The 23,862-nt window shown below is 37.7% G+C and overlaps 1 protein-coding gene across 6 annotated transcripts in view; it reads left to right on the plus strand.

Moving 5' to 3' along the window:
• Positions 1-23,862, plus strand: part of LOC307185630 (uncharacterized protein) — a 293,961-nt gene that overhangs the window by 68,154 nt on the left and 201,945 nt on the right. The window lies entirely within an intron of this gene.

Below are 23,862 nucleotides of genomic sequence, written 5' to 3' on the forward strand. Positions count from 1 at the left end.
TATTATGTTTATATGTACAATACATCTATTATTATATTCAATCTCTTTGTTCTAACAAGCCTTTGTTCTAACAAGGCCTTCACCACCATTAGCTTAATCATCCATTCTCCATTCTTACCTCCTGATTCCATGATATGCAGTGGTGGGTCAAGAAGTGATGTTGGTTAGGGGACCTTTAGCTCCCTTATTTTGTATCAAAGCTTTTGATGCCAAAATGGCATGCATGGCTTCAACACATCTCAAATAAACACATCTTAAGTCAAAAATGCATCAATATTACCTTTTTTCTTGAAGAGATTTCATTCCTGATTCCAGAAAACCATATAATCTTTGTTTTCCTCCTCTCTTCCCTCCTAGTTTATTCACTCAACAAATATTTATTGAGCACCTATCATATTAGTTACTATTCTAGGCACTGGGTAGTAAATAAAAATTTTTAAATTCTCCCCTTCATGGAGCTTACATTCTAGTAGGAGAAATAGGCATAGGGCAAGATAAACAAATAAGAATACTGTATGTTAGATAATGATAAATACTAAGAAAAACAATAAAGCGGGGAAAGCAGATAGCATTGCTGGGAGTAGGGATTGTGATTTTCGATAGAATGACTGAGGCAGACCTCATTGAAAACATGACATTCAACTAAAGATCTGAAGGAGATGCAGGAGGAAGCCAGAAGTATATATTAGGAGAAGAACATCCCAGCAAGAAGGAGCAAGTACAAAGGCCCTGAGGTGGTAACATGTCCGGTATATTGGAGAACAGTGAAGAGGCTAGTGTGACTAGGACAAAGTAAGGGAGAGAGAAATTAGGAGATTGGTCAGAGATAATGTAGGCCTCATCAGCCATCATAAGGACTTTAGTTGTACTCTAGGATGGGAAGCTGTTAGAGGGTCTTATCCAGAGAAATGACATGATATGACTGCAGTTCTAATAGGACAACTCTGGTTGCTCTGTGGAGAACAGAGCACAGTGGAGCAAGGACAGACCACCTAGAAGGGCTGTTGCGATAATCTAGGCAAGAGATGGTGGTGGCTTGGTCCAGGGTGGGGAGCAGTGTAGGTGGTGAGGAGTGGTCAGATTCTGGATATATTTTGAAAGTAGAACCAATAGAATTTGCAGAAGAATTGGTTATAAGATATGAGATGGAGAAATGACTCCGAGTTTGGGGAGCTGAGCAATGGGAAGAATAGAGTTTCCACCCTCTGAGACTGAGAGGATTGGATTTTGGGGAGAATGTCAAAAGCTCAAATTTGGAAATGTTAATTTTGAGATGTCTATTAGACATCCAAGTGAAGATGTGAAGATTGGGATATATGAGCTAGAATTTAAGGGAAGAAGTCTGGGGTAGAAATATAAATTTGAGAATTGTCAGTGCTTATATGATACTTAAAGCCTTGAGACTGGATGAGATCCTCTTTGCTGGTTCCTATTCAGCAACCCAAACTCTTAATGCTGAAATGCTTAGGGCCTAGTCTTTGAACCTCTTCTCTTTTCTGCCTGTACTCACTCATCTCTTGTTCTTTCCTTTTTCTCTCATACTCCTTATCAAATCTGGTCAGCAAATCCTGGGTATATCCTGGATTTTGAAGACTTCAAAATAAATCCAGAAACTGACCCCTTCTCACCACCTCCACTGTTACCACTCTGATCTATTTCTTTTGCCTAGATTATTGCAATAACCTCAAAGCCAATCTTCTATTCCTGAAACTGTGCCCCATAGAGTTAACAGAAGCTGATGACTAACAGGAATTCTTGAGCTTGTCTTGCAGAGCAACAGATAGGGGAACAGCTTGTTAAAATCCCTCTGCATGTAAACTGCCTTCACTGATTAAGCTCGTTTTAGTCATTGTTTTCTTCCTTTCTTTTTTTGTCCTCTTTAAGTAGCCCAGTTGTATTCAGAAATTTGGAGTTAGCTCTTGTCTGGTGAGAGCTGGCTAAGACTGATTAGACCACCAACCTTAAAACTGGGCCTGCTCAGGTGTCTGATGAATGGTGTTTTGATGTCAGAGGGCTAGAAAACTTAGATCATACTAAGCACCTCCATTTCTATGCAGAAGAATGTAACCTGAATACATCTGCACAAGACACTGATTACCTCACCTTTTCCCCTACCTCTAATCACCTTTCCCCTCGCCTAAGACCACCCTGCCCCTCCCATAAATATTCTACTACCCTTGCCTTCAAGGAGGCAGATCTGAAACTTGTCCTCCTGTCTGTCTCCTCGCTTGGCTGCCTTATGAATATACTCTTTCTTTGTTGCAAACCTCCGCATCTCAGCATTTGGCTTACTGCCCATCAGGGAGATGGACCTGGTTCAGTAATATTTCCACATGTATCTCACTTAGGTCTGTTCTCGAAAAGTAGCTAGAACTTTTTAAAAAAGTAAAATAAATTTTACTCCTCTGCTCAAAATGCTCCAACGGTTCCTATCTTAGAGTAAAATCCAGTCCCAAACATGGCCTAAATATATCTTCCACAATCATATTATCTGATAACTCACTGACCACACCTCCTATGCTCTCTCCTACTTTTGCTGCTCTAGACCGCCAGTCTTCTTTGCTTTTCTCAAACATCCCAAGCTGTTCCCTCTGAGAGGAACACTGCTCCAGATGTTACCAAATCCAAGCTCACTCTGCTCGCTGCACGACAGGCCAATAAATAGGGAGACGAGGTGTTGAGGCAAGGAACACGACTTTACTCGGAAAGCTGGCAGACCAAGAAGATGGCGGAATAGGGTCCCCGAAAACCATCTTATAGGGGTCTGGATGCCAGTTTCTTTTATTTTTTATCTTATTTTTTTTTAATTCTTTTTATTTTTTGGCTGCTTTGGGTCTTGCTGTTGTACGCGGGCTTTCTCTAGTTGCAGCGAACGGGGGCTACTCTTCGTTGCGGTGCATGGGCTTCTCATTGCGGTGGCTTCTGTTGTTGCGGAGCATGGGATCTAGGCGCACAGGCTTCAGTAGTTGTGGTACGTGGGCTCAGTAGTTGTAGTGTACGGGCCCAGTTGCTCAGTGGCATGTGGGGTCTTCCCAGACCGGGGATCTAACCCGTGTTCCCTGCGTTGGCAGGCAGATTCTTAACCACTGGACCACCAGGGAAGTCCCCAGTTTCTTTCATAGAATCAAAGAGGGAAGTAAAATAAAAAGGCAGAATAGAGAGGAGAGGCAGGGAGGAAGTAAAGTAAAAAGTGCCATCAGTCTTGGAAAACATTTCCTGAAATGGCCAGCCTCGGGGAGGGGATGTCAATTTCTTCTTTCTTACAGCCATTCACAGGTTGGTAGGGTTCCCTGAGGCAGGCCATTATGTATGATTATAATAACAAAAGCAACACAAAGCAAAGGCTAAAGTCAAAGAAACAGATCCAACATGGAGTCAAAATGGGCTCTTCTCTGTTATACAGATATCTGTGTGGCTCTCTCCCAAACCATATTGGGCCTTTACTCAATGCCACCTTCTCAGTGAAGCATCCCTTGTCTACCCTGTTAAAAAATAGAAAAAATAGTTCCTCTAGAACTCCCTATCCTCCCAGATTTTTCTCCATAATACTAATCACTGTCTTCATATTTACACAAACCCCATGAAGGCATGAATTATTGTCTGTTTTGTTCTCTGCTGTATCCCTAGCATTGAGAATAGTGTCTGACACATTGTTGGCACTTAATAAATATACTTTAATAAATGGATGAATGACATAAACATACAATCTAAGTAAAAATGGTCTGCTAGCTGTGTGAATGTTGTTTCATTCACCCTCTTCCCTCAAAATTCCCTCTAGGCTCCTAAATGAAATGTGGAAATACCCACAGATGGTACAGTAGAAAGTACATGCTGTGGGGCTCAAGAGTCATACTGAGTGCTTCTTTAGGTCATACCTATGGCAGACATTTATAAAAATGATTAAAATATGGTTCCAGGTTTTGAGGAATTTGTAGTCCAATTAAGGAGAAAGTTGTGTACAATGTGACTTGCATAAAAAGAACAAATCTTAACATAAGTATTCCCAACTTTCCCTTTGGATGCCAATTCCTAAAGAATATTTTGAGCATTAGGCCTCAGAGAGCTCAAATTTGAAAGAAGCTGTGTGGGCCTCCTTCATTTACATTAAAAAGGGGAGGAGTGGCTCAAGGATGCTTTTCTTCTGAAAGGCCAGATTAGAAAGGAAGGAATTGGGTAGTGATAATAAGAAGGAAGGAGTATGATCAAGTAATAATCGTGAGCTTAGGTTTTGGCAATAGAGTGCATGGAGGGGGAAAAAAGAGAAAGATTTTGGAACAGCTTCCATAAAAATTGGAGGAAACCATGTAGATAAAGAGAATTTTTAGATTATTTATGGGTCAAATAAAGGAAGTCCTTTCTTTCCTCTAGAATATCCCAGTTTTATGACCACTTTTTATTTCTAAGAGCATCCAAATGACTTGGTTGTAAATATACCTCTAGGAGGCTGAATAAATTCATCTAATGTTTGCTATTTGACTTGGAAAATACCTTGTTTCAAAATGATAATTTCAGTTTTGTCTAATATACAGCAATTCATTCTGACTATAAGTAGCAAAGATCAGAGGCTATCCCTGGTCTTTTATCAAACCATACCATTAGCACAGAGGAGAATGTTTGTGAAGGAACTATTGCATCTGGTACTTTTACAAAAGAAACCTATGAGTCTATACATACATAAAACTCCCTTTTATCTAGAAGGTACTGCATTTGTACTTTCATTGTTTGCTCTTTAGAATACTTTCTTCCCTCTTTTTCCTTTTTTTTGGCTGAAATGTTAAGGTTTTTTTTGTTGTTGTTGTGCTGGGTCTTAGTTGTGGCAGGTGGGCTCTTTAGTTGTGGCACGTGGGCTCCTTAGTTGTGGCAATGTGGGCTCCTTAGTTGTGGCATGTGAATTCTTATTTGCGGCATGCATGTGGATCCTAGTTCCCTGACCAGGTATTAAACCCGGGCCCCCTGCATTGGGAGTGTGGAGTCTTAATCACTGTGCCACCAGGGAAGTCCCAGCCGTTTTTATACCATAAAAATTATAAAATTTTATTAGTGTTAGATGTTTTTCTTTTTAAATTTTTCATCCTTTTATACAGGGACTCATTGACTGACTGATGAACTGAGCCAAGCAAGGACTAGAAAGACCCTTTTCTACCTTCTTTGTTAAGCGATCTCTGAGTGTGTGATTTCTACATTCCACAAGTGGATTATCATTGGATCAGTATTAAGTTTCTATATATGGTTGTCTGTTTCTATGACATCTATCATGTTCCACTGGTCTGTTAGTCTGTTTCAATCCCAATATCACACTCTCTTAAATTTTATATCTTTATAATGAATCTATATCTGGCAGGGCAAGCAGTATCCTCTCTGTTTTTCTTCTTTAAGAAGATCTTAACTTGTCTTGGATCTTCCACATACATATTAAAATCATTTTGTCAATGTCAAGAACTGTGTGAGTTCTGAGATTTTGCCATACTTACAAGCCACCAAGTTAGCTTACCACAGTTTCATGAATGCTGGCAGAAGACACGAACTCCTGAGTCAGAGATAAAAGACTTTACTTAAGGCACAGCAAGCACCATGAGCTTCCTATTTACATCTATTCTACTTGTCTCCAAGTCCCATGGGGCAATGTGGATGGGCTCAGATGGATGCCTGCATCTGCATTGGGTGCCTTATAGAAAAGGAACCCTAAGCTTAGGGAACCTGAATCTTTTATACTGGGCAGTAAGTATGAAGGCTGTTTGCTCCAGAGGGAGACACTATACCTTCCAACACTGTTCGTTATACAAACATCCCGGACAAGTTAGTCCAGAACAAAAGCAGTCAATGTCTCTTATCTTTTAGTTTTTAAAATATTCTCTTATTTTAAAAACCTCTGCTATATCTGCAGTGTTCCCCTTTTTCATTCCTAATACTGTTAATTTTTACCTTACCTCTTTTGCCCTGGATCAACCTTTCTAGAGGTTTGTTAATTTTATTAGTCTTTTCAAAGACCAACATTTCATTTTGTTGCTCCTCTATTATATGTTTGTCTCTATTTCCTTATTTTCTATATTATTTTGCTCCCCAACTTTTTTTGGGGGGTTATTTGTTATTTAATTCCAGTATCTAAAAAAATTTATTATACTCTTCTCTTTAACTCTTGAGTTACCAGAATTGTTTTTAAAAATTTGCAGACAGAAAGGATTATTTTTAGCTCTTATTTTATTTTTAATTTCTGTCTTCTCATAGTAAACTATCAGCGGCAGCAAACAATTCCAAATCTCAAAGGGCTTAACACACTACAAGTTTATTTCTTGTTCATTTGAAGTCCAACCTGAATGTTTCTGTATATGACACAGAGAATAAGCTTCTTCCCTTTTAGGCTGCCAAAATTCTCAACACGCTGCTCCTTACGTTTTTGAAGAAGAGGAAGCAAGAGCGTGGAAGGTTGCACAGGATATTCTGTATTCAGGCCTGACAGTACATGCAACACTTTTGCTCACATTCCATAAGACAGAGCTAAGCCTCCTAAATTTACCAGGGGCTGGAAATGGCGTCTAACTCTCATGTCCAGGACAAATAGGAAAAAGCAGAATCCCTGCCATAATTTCTAATGTTAATTATATTATTATCAGAAAATGTGTTCTGTATGATACCAATTCTTTAGGAAATGTGAGACACAGTCAATTTTTGTAAATGTTCTGTGTGTGCCTGAAAATAATGTATATTTTCCAATTACTGAAGGCAGGCTTCTATATACATCAATGAAATCAAACTTTTTAATTGTTTTGTTGAAATTATCTACATTCTTACTGGTCTTTCTTTTTTAAAAAAAATGTCCTCCATTTTATTTTATTTTTTATTGAAATACATTTGATATATAGCATTGTGTAGATTGAAGGTTGAAACATGTTGATTTGATACATTTATATATCATAATTTGATTGCCATTGTAGTCTTTATCATATCACATATTATCACTTCTTTTTTTGTGGTGGGAATAATTAAGATCTACTCTCTTAGCAAGTCTGGTGATTATAATACAATATTGTTGTCTGTATTCAGTATACTGTGCTTTAAATCTACAGGACTTATTTATCTACTGGTTACAACCTTATTGGTTGTCTTATCTACTTTAAGTATTAATGACCAAGAGATATGAGGTAGAAATTTCCCACAATGTTGATGAACTTGTCAATTTCTCTTTGTAGTTATTTTATGTTATTTATTTTGAGGCTATGATATTAAACAGTATACATTTACAAATGTGGTATCCTTTTGATTATATCCTGTTATTTTTATACAGTTCCCTTCTTTATTGGTGGTGTTTTTTCTTTAAAGAATACTTCGATACTTATTATGGCTACATTACTTTCTTTGGGTTAAATTTTCCTGATTGTTCTAAAATTCTGACTAGATATATTTTGGACTTTCTCTGTTCTCCTTGTGTCTTCAATTCTTTTTTAAAAATTTTTTATCTTTTTATCTTGATTGCTTTATTCTGTGTAATTTCTCCTTTTAAGTAAAAATCTTCCATTTTATTAATTTTCTCCTCCATTGTAACTATCTGCTATTTAACTCTTACATTGAATACTTACTTTCAATTATCATACTTCTTATTTCTAAGAGATCTCTTCCTCCAATTCTGCCTAATCTCTTGCTGATTAGTCATATTTTCACTTCCCTCCCCTCCATTTTAAAACTTCTTTAAACATATAAATATATTTAATTTATTTTCTAATATATTCCTTGTATTTGTACATTTCCAATATTCCAAGTTCCTGTTGTTTATAATCTATGTGACACTTGATTATGGTGGCCTAGTTTCTCATGTGTTTTGTGATTTTTCTTTTATTGTGAACTTGTATTCAAAATAAAACACAATCTTTTGAACTTTTAAAATCCATTCCTCAAGGGAGGATTTGTGTTTCTTTCTGCCATGGGTATGAGAACATTACAGACCTGAGTCCAGTTTAGATGGGTCCAGAAATGAAGAATTTTAGTGTATGATATTCCTTACCACGTAAACAGTATAAATTTTGATCCTAAATCCATGTCTGAACCTTCCAGTGGCTATAAATTCTCAGGAGAGCTTTTCTCCCCTTCTAGACAGTTTTCTTTCCTGCTTAACTCTGTGAAGGGTTATTTATTCACTTGTTTCTAGTGAACTCTTTTCCTTGTGAATGGCTTTTCCTGAGCATGGCTTTTATGCTAGATGGAGCTCTCTGCTCTTGGAAGATGTACAGTTCTGGGCAGCCTGGGTATAAAGGTTCTCCCAGGGCACACGACTGCTTCAGTTTTCACTTCTTTCCCTATATTCATACCACTGCTTTCCTGGAAGCTTCTTGCATTCATTTAAAAATTGTTTCTAGTATTTCATCTAGCAATTTTTCAATGAATTTAGAGAATTATGAATGAATTTCTCTTTTATTTTTTCAAGTAGCATTTAAATACAGTTGGAAAATGGTACAGATATTTGTGGGAGAGATCATTGTCTTTTCATTGTCTTTTCTATTGCTAATGTTGGGTACCTCAGTGAATTGGTGTACCACTCAAAATGACGCCATCAATGCTCAGAATTGATGAATTCTGAATAGCACACATTAGAATCATTGTTCATATGAGGCCTGTGAAAACCAATACTCACTTTCCCACTAAGTGATTTTGTTAACCCCTCTGGTGTTAAGCCACCCTTTGGGGCTTGGTTTTTTCCTCATCTCTATGATGTATTGGTTTATCTAGCATACCTTCTCAAGCAATATGGGTTACAGAGGTTGTATGACATCTTGATCTCTATGATCCCCAAGTGTGGCCTCGAGCAGCATGAACTCTTTGCCAATCACTGTTAGTCCCTAGCGGTCTCATCTTTTTATCCCAGTGCCAGATAGTCATAATTTTCCATGTGCGCTATGTTGTGAAAAAGGTTAAGAAGCATGGTCTAGATGATCCTCTAACAGTCCTTCTGTCTAAAACTCTTGATTTAAAAAATTAACTATTAATGCACTTTTCCTCTCTGGCACTTGTTTAGTGAATGAGTATATTGTATGCAAGAGAAAATGGGGATAGGTTTTACACACAGTTGTTTTGAACTGAACTCTTTAAAAGGAGTTGCATGTCTTTGTGAATGAGGAAAGTCTCAAGCATTTTGTGCTAAGTGACCTATTTAGAGCCAGTAACGCCATTCTAGGATTTGAATGAGCCAAGGCCCTTGATGGCTTCTTGGGCACATATCATATTTTCTTATAACTAGTTTCATTGTGCTGCTTCATCTCCTCACTTTTGTATGAGTACAATATAATAGAAGCAGCTTATGTGGCCTCATGTCCTTTCTTCTTTTTTTTTTTTTTTGAATATTTAATAGTTGTATGCCTTTGTTTCACTTTGTTTTCGATCCTTCTGTTTCTCTGGTATTTTGAACACTTTGAAATAAGAGTCTGATTTCACTTCCTAAGGACTCATACCCATAAAACCTATCAAAAACAATGATTGGTTTTGTTTATACCTGAAAGCATGGACCCCAACATGCTCTACTTCTGTTTCTAGCGCAATTCTGAGTCATGCTTTAAAAAGAATGTTTAGCACTTAGCAACCCGGAGTTCAGTCTGGCCCTGAAGTCGCATTGTTTGGTTTGGGATGTAGCGTGTTTTTAAGACAATGTATTCCTGTCTCCACTACAGACATACCAAGTCTGAACCTCCATGAGTGCATAAGGGGAGGTGAGGTAATGCAGTTTTACAGAACTGTACTTTTACCTCTGGGGAATACTTCTTTGGAAACAGCTGAGAGGGCAAGTTATTTGGCTAAAAAAAAATGGAGGTAGGGTTGAAGAAGACTTCACAGAAGAGGTTTTTTTTAAAAAAAAAAATTATCTTTGAAGGATGAATCAAATATTTGCCTGATGAGGAAGACTAGGGAAGGATATTTTAGACAGAAGTGGCATGAGTCGAGGCACAAAGTGAGACTCCATGGCGAATCTTTCAGAACTGTGAATTGTCTAGTGTAACTAGACTAGATTGATGCCGATACAGGAAGTAGAAGTAACAGAAGAATCAAGAAAGTAGATTAGGACTAAATTGTGAAAAGTCTGGATTGATAAGGAATTACATTTTATTTCATGGGAAATAAAAGTCATCAAAGGATTCATAAATATGAAAATAATGTGGCAAGATTTTTATTTTATATTATAACCATGGCAGCAATGTGGAGGATGAATTAAAGGGAGAAGAAACTGGAGACAATGAGACCGATTGAAGATATAATTAGAGTAGCTCAGAAGAATGATTATAAGACAGTAGTTGGGGAAATAGAGGAAAAGGGCATACATTTAGAATCATTCATTTACTCAACAAATAGACTATTTTGTATGTGCTAGCTGTGAGCCCTGTGCTAGCTGTTAGGAAAAAATGAAACCAAACCATGAATGTTCTAAGACAAATAAAAAATATATAACTTATGTTGTATGTGTATGAAAAAAATAAATATTTTTAAAATAATGGTATCCTCTTGTGGAAGAAATATAAATAATTTTACTTTTCTCTTCTTTAGACATTATTGAATTTTCTAAAGTGTCTATAGTGTCAGTATATCACATTTAAATTTTTTTTCTAATTTTAAAGTGTATATATTGTTTTGCCTCCCAAAACCCTGGTGAAAAGACAGACATGTGAACAACCAATATAACAATATTGTAGTTATAATAGTGATATGTTAAAAGAAAATACTGAAAAGGCGAGCAGTAGGAGCTAAACATGCCTTCAAGAGACAGGAATCTGCATGAAGGAAGCAGCATTTCAAGTGAAGCTTGTAGGATTTGTGGGAATCCCAGAGAAGAGATACTCCAGACAAAGGAAACTCAAATTAATTGGAAAATTTATCTGAGTGGATAGGCAGATGTCAGATTCTGAAGTCTTGTATTCTTTGTGAAAGTGTTTAGAATTTATCTTATAGTCCATTATGAAAATGCAAGCAAAAAGAAGACAGAAGATGTTTACACCATGAAGGCCATTCCGCGCAGTACAGAAGTTAGATTGAGGTGATGTGGAGTGAAATAAGAAGCAAGCAGGAAAATCAGTAAAGAGACACTTGTGATAGTTTAGGTGATAATTAGCAAGGATTAGTGATTTGGTCAGATGGGTGGGGTGGTATCTGTGTGTATTTGCATGCATGTGTGTGTGTATGCAACCCATATGTGTTTGGTGGGTAGATAGTCCAAGAGGCAGAAATTATCTAATTTCTGATGTCCATCAAATTACTTTTTTTTTCCTCAAATGAGGGGATAATGGCATTATTCACTGTAATAAGAAATACATGATTAAGATACTGGTGAGTTACGGTGAGTTTAAAGTACATGTGGGATATTCAAGTGGAAACTTTTATTAGGCAGATGTATATATGAGCATAGACCTCCTGAAAAAGATAAAGGTGAAAAAAACAGTAAGATTTGGTGACTGCTTAGATGTAGTTGGAGGGGTTGGTTGTGAGGTATTCAAATATAGGAAAAAGAATGAGGAAAAGGTTGAAGAGGAGTGAAATACTGAGCTTGACCTTGAGCATTTATAAATTATTTAATGACTGTGTAGCAGAGTGATTAAAATGCGAACTCTCATGATGTTCTACACTACTTGAGTTAAAATCCCAACTTTTGGACTTGCTGAGTGTATCCGCATGAGCAAATTATTTAACCTCTATGAGGCTCAGCTTCCTCATCTGTAAAATAGAATTAATATTAGTCTTAACCCATAGAGTTGTTGTGAGAATTAAATGAAATAGTTTAAGAAGGGCACTAGAAGTAATACCTGGAGCATAATTAGTGTTAGTTATTATTTGGATTATTTACAAAAAATGAAAGAATTTTGCTCTTAAATGATGAAGAACGTAGTTGTGTGAAACTCTTTTATGAAGAAAAAAAAATTCTTTGTTGCTTAGTTACCATAGAGTAAGTAACCTTTCTAGCTGTGTTTTTAGTCCATGAATCAAAATGATGCAAAACAACTAGAGTTTTCAATAGAAAAAATAGCTGATATTCCAGCCAAGTTTTTGAAATTTAGTTCACAGTTGTCTGAAATATAAGAGAATAAGACAAAGAACAAATCTGTGATTGTTTCTCAAGACAGGGCCCTGTTGTGTGCATCATGACCATGAGGCTCTCTTGCTTTTTTCCACATGCATGGTAGATTATTCTGGTTCTCCAAGACAGGTAGTTTGAAGACACGTTTCTCATTGCTTCCTTCTTCTTACAATAAAGCATTACAGACCCAGACAATAGCCACCAAAGGGAAGTCGAAGCCTGGAATATGACGTTTGGCTATGTCCTCTCATTTGCTATGAGTCATATTGGTTATATCTTTTTGTTTCTTTTTTTGCTTGTTTTTTTTTTTTACATCTTTATTGGAGTATAATTCCTTTACAATGGTGTGTTAGTTTCTGCTTTACAACAAAGTGAATCAGTTATACATATACATATGTTCCCATATCTCTTCCCTCTTGGGTCTCCCTCCCTCCCACTCTCCCTATCCCACCCCTCCAGGCGGTCACAAAGCACTGAGCTGATCTCCCTGTGCTATGCGGCTGCTTCCCACCAGCTAATCTACCTTAAGTTTGGTAGTGTATATATGTCCATGACTCTCTCTCGCTTTGTCACAGCTTACCCTTCCCCCTCCCCATATCCTCAAGTCCATTCTCTAGTAGGTCTGTGTCTTTATTCCTGTCTTACCCCTAGGTTCTCCGTGACATTTTTTTTTCTTAAATTCCATATATATGTGTCAGCATACGGTATTTGTCTTTCGCCTTCTGACTTACTTCACGCTGTATGACAGACTCTAGGTCTATCCACCTCATTACAAATAGCTCAATTTCGTTTCTTTTTATGGCTGAGTAATATTCCATTGTGTATATGTGCCACATCTTCTTCATCCATTTATCCGATGACGGACACTTAGGTTGTTTCTATCTCCGGGCTATTGTAAATAGAGCTGCAATGAACATTTTGGTACATGACTCTTTTTGAATTATGGTTTTCTCAGTGTATATGCCCAGTAGTGGGATTGCTGGGTCATATGGTAGTTCTATTTGTAGTTTCTTAAGGAAGCTCCATACTGTTCTCCATAGTGGCTGTACCAATTCACATTGCCACCAGCAGTGCAAGAGTCTTCCCTTTTCTCCACTCCCTCTCCAGCATTTATTGTTTCTAGTTTTTTTGACGATGGCCATTCTGACTGCTGTGAGATGATACCTCATGGTAGTTTTGATTTGATTTTCTCACTGATTAGGGATGTTGATAATCGTTTCATGTGTTTGTTGGCATTCTGTATATCTTCTTTGGAGAAATGTCTATTTAGGTCTTCTGTCCATTTTTGGATCGGGTTGTTTGTTTTTTTGTTATTGAGCTGCATGAGCTGCTTATAAATTTTGGAGATTAATCCTTGCTCAGTTGCTTCATTTGCAAATATTTTCTCCCATTCTCAGGGTCGTCTTTTCGTCTTGTTTATGGTTTCCTTTGCTGTGCAAAAGCTTTGAAGTTTCATTAGGTCCCATTTGTTTATTTTTGTTTTTATTTCCATTTCTCTAGGAGTTGGGTCAAAAAGGATCTTGCTGTGATTTATGTGATAGAGTGTTCTGCCTATGTTTTCCCCTAAGACTTCGATAGTTTCTGGCCTTACATTTAGGTCTTTAATCCATTTTGAGCTTATTTTTGTGTATGGTGTTAGGGAGTGATCTAATCTCATACTTTTACATGTACTTTCCAGTTTTCCCACCACCACTTATTGAAGAGGCTGTCCTTTCTCCAGTGTACATTCCTGCCTCCTTTATCAAAGATAAGGCGACCATATGTGCGTGGGTTTATCTCTGTGCTTTCTATTCCGTTCCATTGATCTATCTTTCTGTTTTTGTGCCAGTATCATACTGTCTTGATTACTGTAGCTTTGTAGTATAGTCTGAAGTCAGGGAGCCTGATTCCTCCAGCTCCGTTTTTCGTTCTCAAGATTGCTTTGGCTATTCGGGGTCTTTTGTGTTTCCATACAAATTGTGAAATTTTTTGTTCTAGTTCTGTGAAAAACACTACTGGTAGTTTGATAGAGATTGCATTGAATCTGTAGATTGCTTTGGGTAGTAGAGTCATTTCCACAATGTTGATTTTTCCAATCCAAGAACATGGTATATCTCTCCATCTATTTGTATCATCTTTAATTTCTTTCATCAATGTATTCTAATTTTCTGCATACAGGTCTTTTGTCTCCTTAGGTAGGTTTATTCCTAGATATTTTATTCTTTTTGTTGCAATGGTAAATGGGAGTGATTTCATGCTTTCACTTTCAGATTTTTCATCATCAGTGTAGAGGAATGCCAGAGATTTCTGTGCATTAATATTGTATCCTGATACTTTACCAAATTCATTGATTAGCTCTAGTAGTTTTCTGTAGCATCTTTAGGATTCTCTGTGTATAGTATCATGTCATCTGCAAACAGTGACAGCTTTACTTCTTCTTTTCCGATTTGGATTCCTTTTCTTCTCTGATTGCTGTGGCTGAAACTTCCAAAACTATGTTGAATAAGAGTGGTGAGACTGGGCAACCTTGTCTTGTTCCTGATCTTAGTGGAAATGCTTTCAGTTTTTCACCATTGAGGATGATGTTTGCTATGGGCTTGTCATATATGGCGTTTATTATGTTGAGGAAAGTTCCCTCTATGCCTACTTTCTGCAGGGTTTTTATCATAAATGGGTGCCCCCAAATTCTGATTATACAGTATTCTTAATAATAACTCTCTGTGATTGATAAGTCCTTTTTAACTCTATTCAACTAGCAGGTGAAGAATTCATTTACAAGGGCTACGTAATGCACTCTATAGTATAAGTTAACATAGGATATATCATTCATGATAAGAAAACATATACACCTAGTTGTGCTTGTCCATTTTCCCCCCTAAGGATTTACTCTCTTAACAACTTTCATATATAACATAGAGCATTGTAAATTATATTTACCATGTTGTACATTACATCCATGGTACTTATTTATCTTACAAAGTGTTTGTACTTTTTACTGCCTTCATCAAATTCCCCCTCCGTACATCTCCTGCCTCTGGTAACCACAAATCTGATCTCTTTTTCTATGAGTTTATGTGTTTGGTTGTTCATTTTTTGAAGTATAATTGACCTACAACATTATGTTAGTCCCTGTTACACAACATAGTGATTTGGTATTTCTATACAATTCAAAATGATCACCACGATAATTCTAGTTATAATATGTCACCATACAGAGATACTACATGGTTATTGACTATATACCCCACACTCTGCATTTCATACCTGTGACTCCTTTATTTTCCAACTGGAATTTTATACCTCTTAATCTCCCTCACCTATTTCTTTCCTCCCCCCACCTCCTCATTCTTGGTAGCCACCTGTTTGTTCTCTGTATCTGTAATTCTGTTTCTGTTTTGTTGTGTTAGTTCAATTGTTTTGTTTTTAAGATTCAATTGTTTTGTTTTTAAGATATAAGTGAAATCATACAGTATTTGTCTTTCTCTCTATGACTTATTTCACTTAACACAATACTCTCTAGGTCCATTCATGTTGTTGCAAATGGCAAGATTTCATTCTTCTTTATGGCTGAGTAATGTTCCATTGTATATATATATACAACATCTTCTTTATCCATTCATTTTTTGATGGGCCCTTGACTGCATCCATATCTTGACTATTGTAAATAATGCTGCAATGAACATAGGAGTGCATATATCTGTTCTAACTAGTGTTTTCATTTTCTTTGGGTAAATACCCAGGAATGGAATTGCTGGATCGTATGGTAGTTCTATTTTTATTTTTTGAGGAATCTCCAAACTGTTTTCCATAGTGGCTGTACCAATTTACATTCCCACCAATAATGTATATGACTTCCTTTTTCTCCACATCCTCACCAATATTTGTTATTTGTTGTCTTTTTGCTGATAGCTATTCTTCTGACAGGTCTGAGGTGATATCTCATTGTGGCCTTGATTTGCATTTCCCTGATTAGTGATGTTGAGCATCTTTTCATGTGCTTGTTGGGCATCTGTATTCTTTGGAAAAATGTCTATTCAGATCTTCTGCCTAGTTTTTAGTCAGTTGTTTGTTTTTCTGATTTTGTGTTGTATGAGATCTTTGTATATTTTATATATTAACTGCTTGTCAGAAATATCTTTTGCAGATATGGTCTCCATTCAGTAAGTGACCTTTTTGTTTCGTTGATGGTTTCCTTTGCTGTGCAAAAGCTTTTTAGTTTGAGGTAGTCCCATTTGTTTATTTTTGCTTTTGTTTGCCTTGCCTGAGGAGACATATACAAAATAATATTACTAAGACTGATTTCAAAGATAGTATTGCCTATGTTTTCTTCTAGAAGTTTTATGGTTTCACGTCTTACATTTAAGTCTTCAATCCATTTTTAATTTGTACTTGTGCATGACATGAGAAAGTAGTCCAGTTTGATTCTTTTGCATGTAGCTGTCGAGTTTTCCCAGCACCACTTGTTGAAGAGACTGTCTTTTTTTCCATTGTATATTCTTGCCTTCTTTGTCAAAGGTTAATGGCCTATATAAGTGGACTCTCTGTTCTGTTCCATTGATCTATATGTCTGTTCTTGTGCCAGTACCCTACTGTTTTGATTACTCTAGCTTGGTAGTATAGTTTGAAATCTGGGAGCATGATAACTCCAGCTTTGTTCTTTCTCAAGATTGTTTTGGCTATTCAGGATCTTTTGTGTTTCCATACAAATTTTAGAATTATTTGTTCTAGTTCTGTGAAAAACGCCTTTGGTATTTTGATAAGGATTGCACTGAATCTGTAGATTGCCTTGAGTAGTAGGGCCATTTTAACAGTATTATTTCTTCCAATCCATGAACACGGTATATCTTTCCATCTGTTTGCATTGTCTTCAATTTCTTTAATCAGTGTCTAATAGTTTTCCAATTACAGGTCTTTTGCCCACTTAGTTAGATTTAGTCTTAGGTATTTTATTCTTTTTTAAAAAATTTATTTATTATATTTATTTTAATTTTGGCTGTGTTGGGTCTGTTTCTGTGCACGGGCTTTCTCTAGTTGCGGTGAGTGGGGGCTACTCTTCGTTACGGTGCGCGGGCTTCTCATTGTGGTGGCTTCTCTTATTGTGGAGCACAGGCTCTAGGTGAGTGGGTTCAGTAGTTGTGGCTCACTGGCTCAGTAGTTGTGGCTCGTGGGCTCTAGAGCACAGGCTCAGTAGTTGTGGCACATGGGCTTTGTTGCTCTGCAGCATGTGGAAATCTTCCCGGATGAGGGATCGAACCTTGTCCCCTGCATTGGCAGGCAGACTCTTAACCACTGCACCACCAGGGAAGCCCCAAAGCTCAGGTACTTGACGTCTCATTGCAGAAAGAATTCAGCGAGAGACAAAGTGATAGGTAAGAAGTGGATTTATTCAGAGAGAAATACACTCCACAGACAGAGTATGGGCCATCTCAGAAGGTTAGAAAGGCCTTGGGAGGAACACACTCCCCAGAGTGTGGGCCATCTCAGAAAGTGAGAAAGGCCTATTTTATTCTTTTTAATGTTATTGTAAATGGGATTGTTTTCTTAATTTCTCTGATAGTTCATTGTTAGTGTACAGAAATGCAACAGAATTATGCATATTAATTTTGTATCCTGCAAGTTTACTGAGCTCATTGATGAGCTCTAGTTTTGGTGGCATCTTGAGGATTTTTTTATGTTTAGTATCATGTCATATGCAAACAGTGATAGTTTTATTTCTTCCTTTCCACTTTATATTTCAATTTAGATTACAATTTAGATTTTCTTATCTGATTGCTATGGCTAGAATTTCCAATACTCTGTTCAATAAAATTGGTGAGAGTGGGCATCCTTGTCTTGTTCCTTATCTTAGAGGAAATGCCTTCAACTTTTCACTGTTGAGTATGATGTTAGCCGCCATGGGCTTGTCATATATGACCTTTATTATGTTGAGGTATGTTCCCTCTATACCAACTTTGCTGAGATTTTTTTTTTTTTAATCATAAAAGGATGTTGAACTTTGTCAAAAGCTTCTACGGCATCTGTTGAGATGATCATATGGTTTTTCTTCAGTGTGTTAATGTGGTATATTGATTGAGTTGAACCATTCTTGCATCCCTGGGATAAATCCCACTTGATCATTTGATCCTTTTAATGTATTGTTGAATTTAGTTTGCTAATATATTGTTGAGGATTTTTGCATTTATGTTCATTAGTGATATTGCCCTATAATTTTCTTTTTTTATGATATCTTTGGTTTTGGTATCAGTGTGATGCTGGTCTTGTAGAATGAGTTTGGAAGTTTTCCTTTCTCTTTGATTTTTTAAAACAGTTCAAGAAGGATAGGTGTTAACTCTTTTCTAAATGTGTGGTAGCATTCACTTGTGAAGACATATGGTCCTGGACTTTTGTTTTTGGGGAGTTGTTTTATTACTGATCCAATTTTATTGCTGATCATTGGTCTGTTCATATTTTCTATTTCTTCCTGGTTCAGTCTTGGAAGATTGTACATTTCTAGGAATTTGTGCATTTCTTGGCATATAATTGTTATATTTTCTTCTTGGATTGATCCCTTGATCATTATGTAGTGTCCTTCTTTGTCTCTTTTTACAGTTTTTGTTTTAAAGTCTCTTTTGTCTCATATAAGTATTGCTACTCCAGCTTTCTTTTCATTTCCATGCGCATGGAATATCTTTTTCCATCCCCTCACTTTCAGTCTGCATGTATCTTTAGATCTGAAGTGAGTCTCTTGTAGGCAGCATATGTATGGGTCTTGTTTTTGTACCTGTTCAGCCACTCTGTGTCTTTTGATTAGAGCTTCATCCACTTACATTTAAAGTAATTATTGCTAGGTATGTACTTACTGGCATTTTGTTAATTGTTTTGTCTTTCTTTGTTGTTCCTTCTTTTTTTCTCTTCCCTTGTGATTTGATGATTATCTTTAGTGTTATATTTGGATTCCTTTCTTTTTTCTCTGTACCTTGTATAGATTTTTGGTTTGTGGTTACTGTGAGGTTCATATATAGCTATATACATACATACATATATAGATGTATGTGTGTGTATAATTATTTTAAGTTGCTGATCTCTTAAGTTTAAATGCATTTTAACAACCCTGAATTTTTACTCCCCTTCCTACCATGATTACAGTTTTTTTACATCATATTTTACATCATTTTATTTCATGTATCCCTTAACTATTTAATGTGGATGTGGATGATTTTACTACTTTTGTCTTTCAACTTTCCTACTAGGTTTTGTGTGGTTGATTTACTACCTTTACTGTATATTTACCTTTACCAGTGAGATTGTTCCTTTCATAATTTTCATGTTTCTAGTTATGGCTTTTTCTTTTTCACTTAGAGAAATCCCTTTAACATTTTTCATAAAGCTGGTTTGGTGGTGCTGAGCTCTTTTAGCTTTTGCTTGTCTATAAAACTTTGGTATCTCCAACAAATCTGAATGAAAACCTTGCCAGGTAGAGGGTCCTTGGTTGTAGGATTTTCCCTTTCATCACTTTAAATATATAGTGCCACTCCCTTCCACCTGCAGAGTTTATGCTGAAAAGTCAGCTGGTAGCCTTATGTATGTAATTTGTATGTAATTTGTTGCTTTTCCTTGTTGCTTTTAATTTTCTCTCTTTATTGTTAATTTTGGCCATTCTAATTACAGTATGTATTGGGGTGGTCCTCTTTGGGTTGGGGCTCTTTGTGCTTCCTGGACCTGAATGTCTGTTTCCTTTCCCAGGTTAGGGAAGTTTGCAGCTATTATGTCTTCAGATATGTTTTCTGCTCCTTCCTTTCTCTCTTCTCCTTCTGGGACCCCAGTAATGCAAATGTTAGTACATTTGATGTTGTCCCAGGGGTCTCTTAAATTGTCCTCATTTCTTTTTATTCTTTTTGCCATTCAGATTCAGTGATTTACACTACTTTGTCTTCTAGCTTGCTGATCCATTCTTTCGTATCATCTAATCTACTATTGATTCCTTCTAGTGTATTTTTCATTTTGGTTGTTGTATTTTTAAGCTCGGTTTGGTACTTCTTTATATTTCTAACTCTTTGTTAAGAGGGAACAGAGAAATATGTTCCAAACAAAGGAACATATTTTGCCTAATTTGCTTTTTAAAATTTCTATGTATTTGGTAGGTTGGTTACGTTTCCTAACCTTAGGGAAGTGGTCTTCTGTAGATGTTCTGTGCATCGCAGCAGCCCACTCCCCTCTGGTCACCAGAGCTATATGTTCTAGGGTTGCCTCCTATTTGGACTGTATGGGTACTTCTGTTGTGGTGGCCTGGCTACTGTGGGTGGTCTAGTAGGTGTGGCTAGTGCCTGGTTCAGTTGGTTGCCAGATCCTGTCTTGTACAGAGGTTGCTGTCCACTGTTGGGTAGGGCGTGGTCACACGGCTACTGTCTGTGGGGCCCTAGAGGATTTCAGGGCTGGTGCTGGGTCAATGGTGGACAGAGCTTGGTTCTGGAGTGGTTGGTTGCAGGGCCGGGGGTCCCAGATCTAGTGTCGACCTGCTGGTGTGTTGGGCTGTTTCCTGAGACACTGGCTGCAGTGTCCAGGGTGTCTCAAAGCTTGTGTTGGCCTGCTAATGAGTGGGGCTGGATTCCAGGGGCAGCTGGATGAGGGATCCAAGATCTCCCAGAGCTGCTGTTGGCTTGCTGGGGGTCACTGCTGGAGTCCAGGGTGTCCCAGGGCTGGGGCCTGCCTGCTGGCAGGTGGGCTGGGTCCTGGGGCTAGTAGCGGCCCACTGTTGGGCAGACTCAAGTCCTGGGATCTCTGGCTGCATGGCCCTGGGATTCTAGATCTGGTGTCAGCCTATTATTGGTGGACAGCTGAGGCCCATGGGGACACAGGGCTAGTGCTGGCTCACTCATGCATAGAGCCAGGTATTGGGGTCTCTGGCTTCAGGACCCTGTGGGGGGGTCCCGTAGTTGGTGTTTGACCCACTAGTGGGAGAGGCCAGGGTCCAGGGCGTCCTGGAGCTAGTGCCTACTCACTGGTGGGTGGGGCTGGTCCTGGGGCTAGTGCCAGTGCACTGGTGTTCAGGGCCAGGTCATGGGCTCTCTGGTGGACAGGGCTTGGATCTGGGGTGGCTGCAGGCTCAGAGGGTCATAAGGGAGCAGGCCTGCCAGTATGTGGCACTGTGTCTCCGCCTGGCTAGTTGCTTGGCCTTAGGCATCCCAGTACTGGTACAGATAGGCTAGTGGGCAGTGCTGGGTCCTGGTGCTTACACTAGAGGGAGGATTTCAAAATGGAGCTTGCTAGCACCAGTGTCCATGTGGTGGAACGAGCTCCCAAAAATGGCTGCTGCCAGTGTCTATGTCCCCAGGGTGTGCTCCTGTTGCCTCCTGCCTCTCTGGGAGGCTCTCCAGTATCAGCAAGTGGGTCCGACCCAGTCCCCTTTCAGATTACTGTTTCTGCCACATGAGAGCTTGATGTGGGGCTCAGACCCCTCCCTCCTTGGCGAGAATCTCAGCAATTGTAATTATCCTCCCATTTGTGGGTCACACACCTGTGCTTATGGGCTTTGACTATACCACATCTTGACCCCTCCTACCCATCTCATTGTGGTTCCTTCTCTATATCTTTAGTTGTAGAAGATCTTTTCTCCTAGTCTTCTAAAACTTCTCATTAACAGTTGCTCTGTAAATATTTGTAATTTTGATGTGCCCATGGGAGGAGGTAAGCTCAGGGTATTCCTGTTCTACCATCTTGGCCACTTCCTCCCAATGGTCTGTCCTTGACCATTTGGATGTGGCCATTTTTATTGAACTAATTATCAAAGCAGCAGTAACAACAATTACAACAACAAGTACTCATTTAATAAAAATATTCAGTGAAGAATATTAAAGACAAAACCAACCTTAGATCCATAATTCAGTTAAGAGAGAGACCAAAGTTACAGTGAAGAATTTAAAAAGGTCAGATCAAATTCTGTGTTCTCATTGACCTGCAGGACTGAGTGCCAAGTCAGCTTTAGCTATCTCTTTTTTTCCTTACCATGCTCACAGTTTCTTTTGCCATCAATAGAGATGATAAAAGGCAATAGGAGCAAGAGGCAAAAACAATAATAGGGCAGTAGACTCTTGCTTGTGTTTAAGTTTCTCATCAGTCCTGGTTTATGGGCTTTCCATGAATATACATGTTATTTATTTTTCTTTGCCAAGTCACCTGATTTCTCAAGTCCTGGCTTAGGAAATGTGACAGGCAAGGAGGCATGTCATTGGCTCTCAGAGAACAGTGTCACAAGTGCCTTTTGTTTTATTTTTATTGTACAAAGCATAAAGTGCTATGTAATTACAAGACTGGATTATTTATACTCTGAGGCTAAAGAAGGTAAGGATTAGTCCCTCTATTTTTTTTATTCCTATTTTTCCTAGACATTTCTGCTTTGCTAAACTCTTAGATTACAAGATGTTATTTGCCAGAACAATGATCTACATTTTGATGTCTGATGTGCAAATACTAATCTCTTCAGAATAACTGAAAATTTTAATATTTTAAGGATATGAAATAATACTTTGAGGTAAGCTCTAGGATTTGATATAAAATTCATATTTGTCCCCAAGGAAAAGCAAAACACTGATGTGATACCTACTCAAAACTTGGTGGGTAATTGTGAGGAATTTGAGAAATTGCTTTCTAAAGAAAAATTTGTTAAAAGCATTGAGTAGCTGAAAAGTAAATAAAATTATTCTAAACTCATGCTATATCTATATACTTTATGTGTAATTTTTTGTACACGTATTTTTCTTGTTTAACTATCACAGCAATATGAATGGATGAGGCTTCACTGCCCCCATTTTGCAAATAAGTCTGAGACAGAGTGATTAAGTAGCTTTCCTGCCACCTATAGCTAGTAAACAAAACCAGGATTTGAAGCCAGGTCTATAAGTTCTAAAATCTACATACTTAAGCCCTATGTTATACTCTTTCCTTTTTTATTTGTTTATTAAAAATAATAATAAAACAAATTTTTAAATCTACTTTTTATATTGTGGAAAAGTGACCTGCCTGAAGCCCCCACTCTTTCTAGTGACTAATCTGAATCCTAATAAGTGAGGTCATGCTTCCTGAACTAAAGCTGGAACTTTTGTTAAATTGGTGAGAGTTCTTTAATTAAACTAGCAGATTAGGACTCAGATTCATGAACACACAGTATATGAATTCAGAAAAAGACACTGGCACACTATTCTCACCTAGACAAAGAGCCATAGTCTGAAAACCTGTTTGAGTAGAAAAAATTGAATCCTAGCTCTTGAATGAACTATTCCAGCACCCACACTCAAAAAATACCTCAAAAAGAACATTTCTAGAGAAAATGTTAGTAACTTAGTGGTAGAGATGCTATAATAAAGAATGAATTATTTTTGCTTTGTCGATCTTTCTTTCCTTCTTTTTTTCCTTAGTCATCCATTACTCTTAGCTGCTGGTAATCATAAAAAAGATATTGTCTCGGATTTTCAGGATTTCTTAGTATTAAGTCATTGTTACTAGGTGGAAGGAAGTTGACTACTTGGAATTTAAGTGACTTACTCAAGATTACAACAGTGAGTCATTTACTTAGCTGAAAAGGGAGCATGGAACTTCCTGGTTATAAGTGTTGTACGTTGGCAACTCAATCTGCCTTTTCTCCATTGCTTTCCCTTCAAACCCATGGGCTTTTAGTGCAGGAGAAGAGGGCTTGTTCTTCAGTGTGACCATCACTGCTGCTCTCTGACGGGACATCAGCTTGAATTAGGATTTGTTTCTATGGTCAGCATACAAACCTCATGGTTTTATTTTGAGAAGTTAGATCTTGAAGTGAAGATTCCTTGTCAGTTGCTAATTTCTTTGGACAAACATTGCCTTAAGAGTTG

Source organism: Stenella coeruleoalba (genome assembly GCF_951394435.1).
Source record: "Stenella coeruleoalba genome assembly, chromosome: 4".
NCBI classification, from domain to species: Eukaryota; Metazoa; Chordata; class Mammalia; order Artiodactyla; family Delphinidae; genus Stenella; species Stenella coeruleoalba.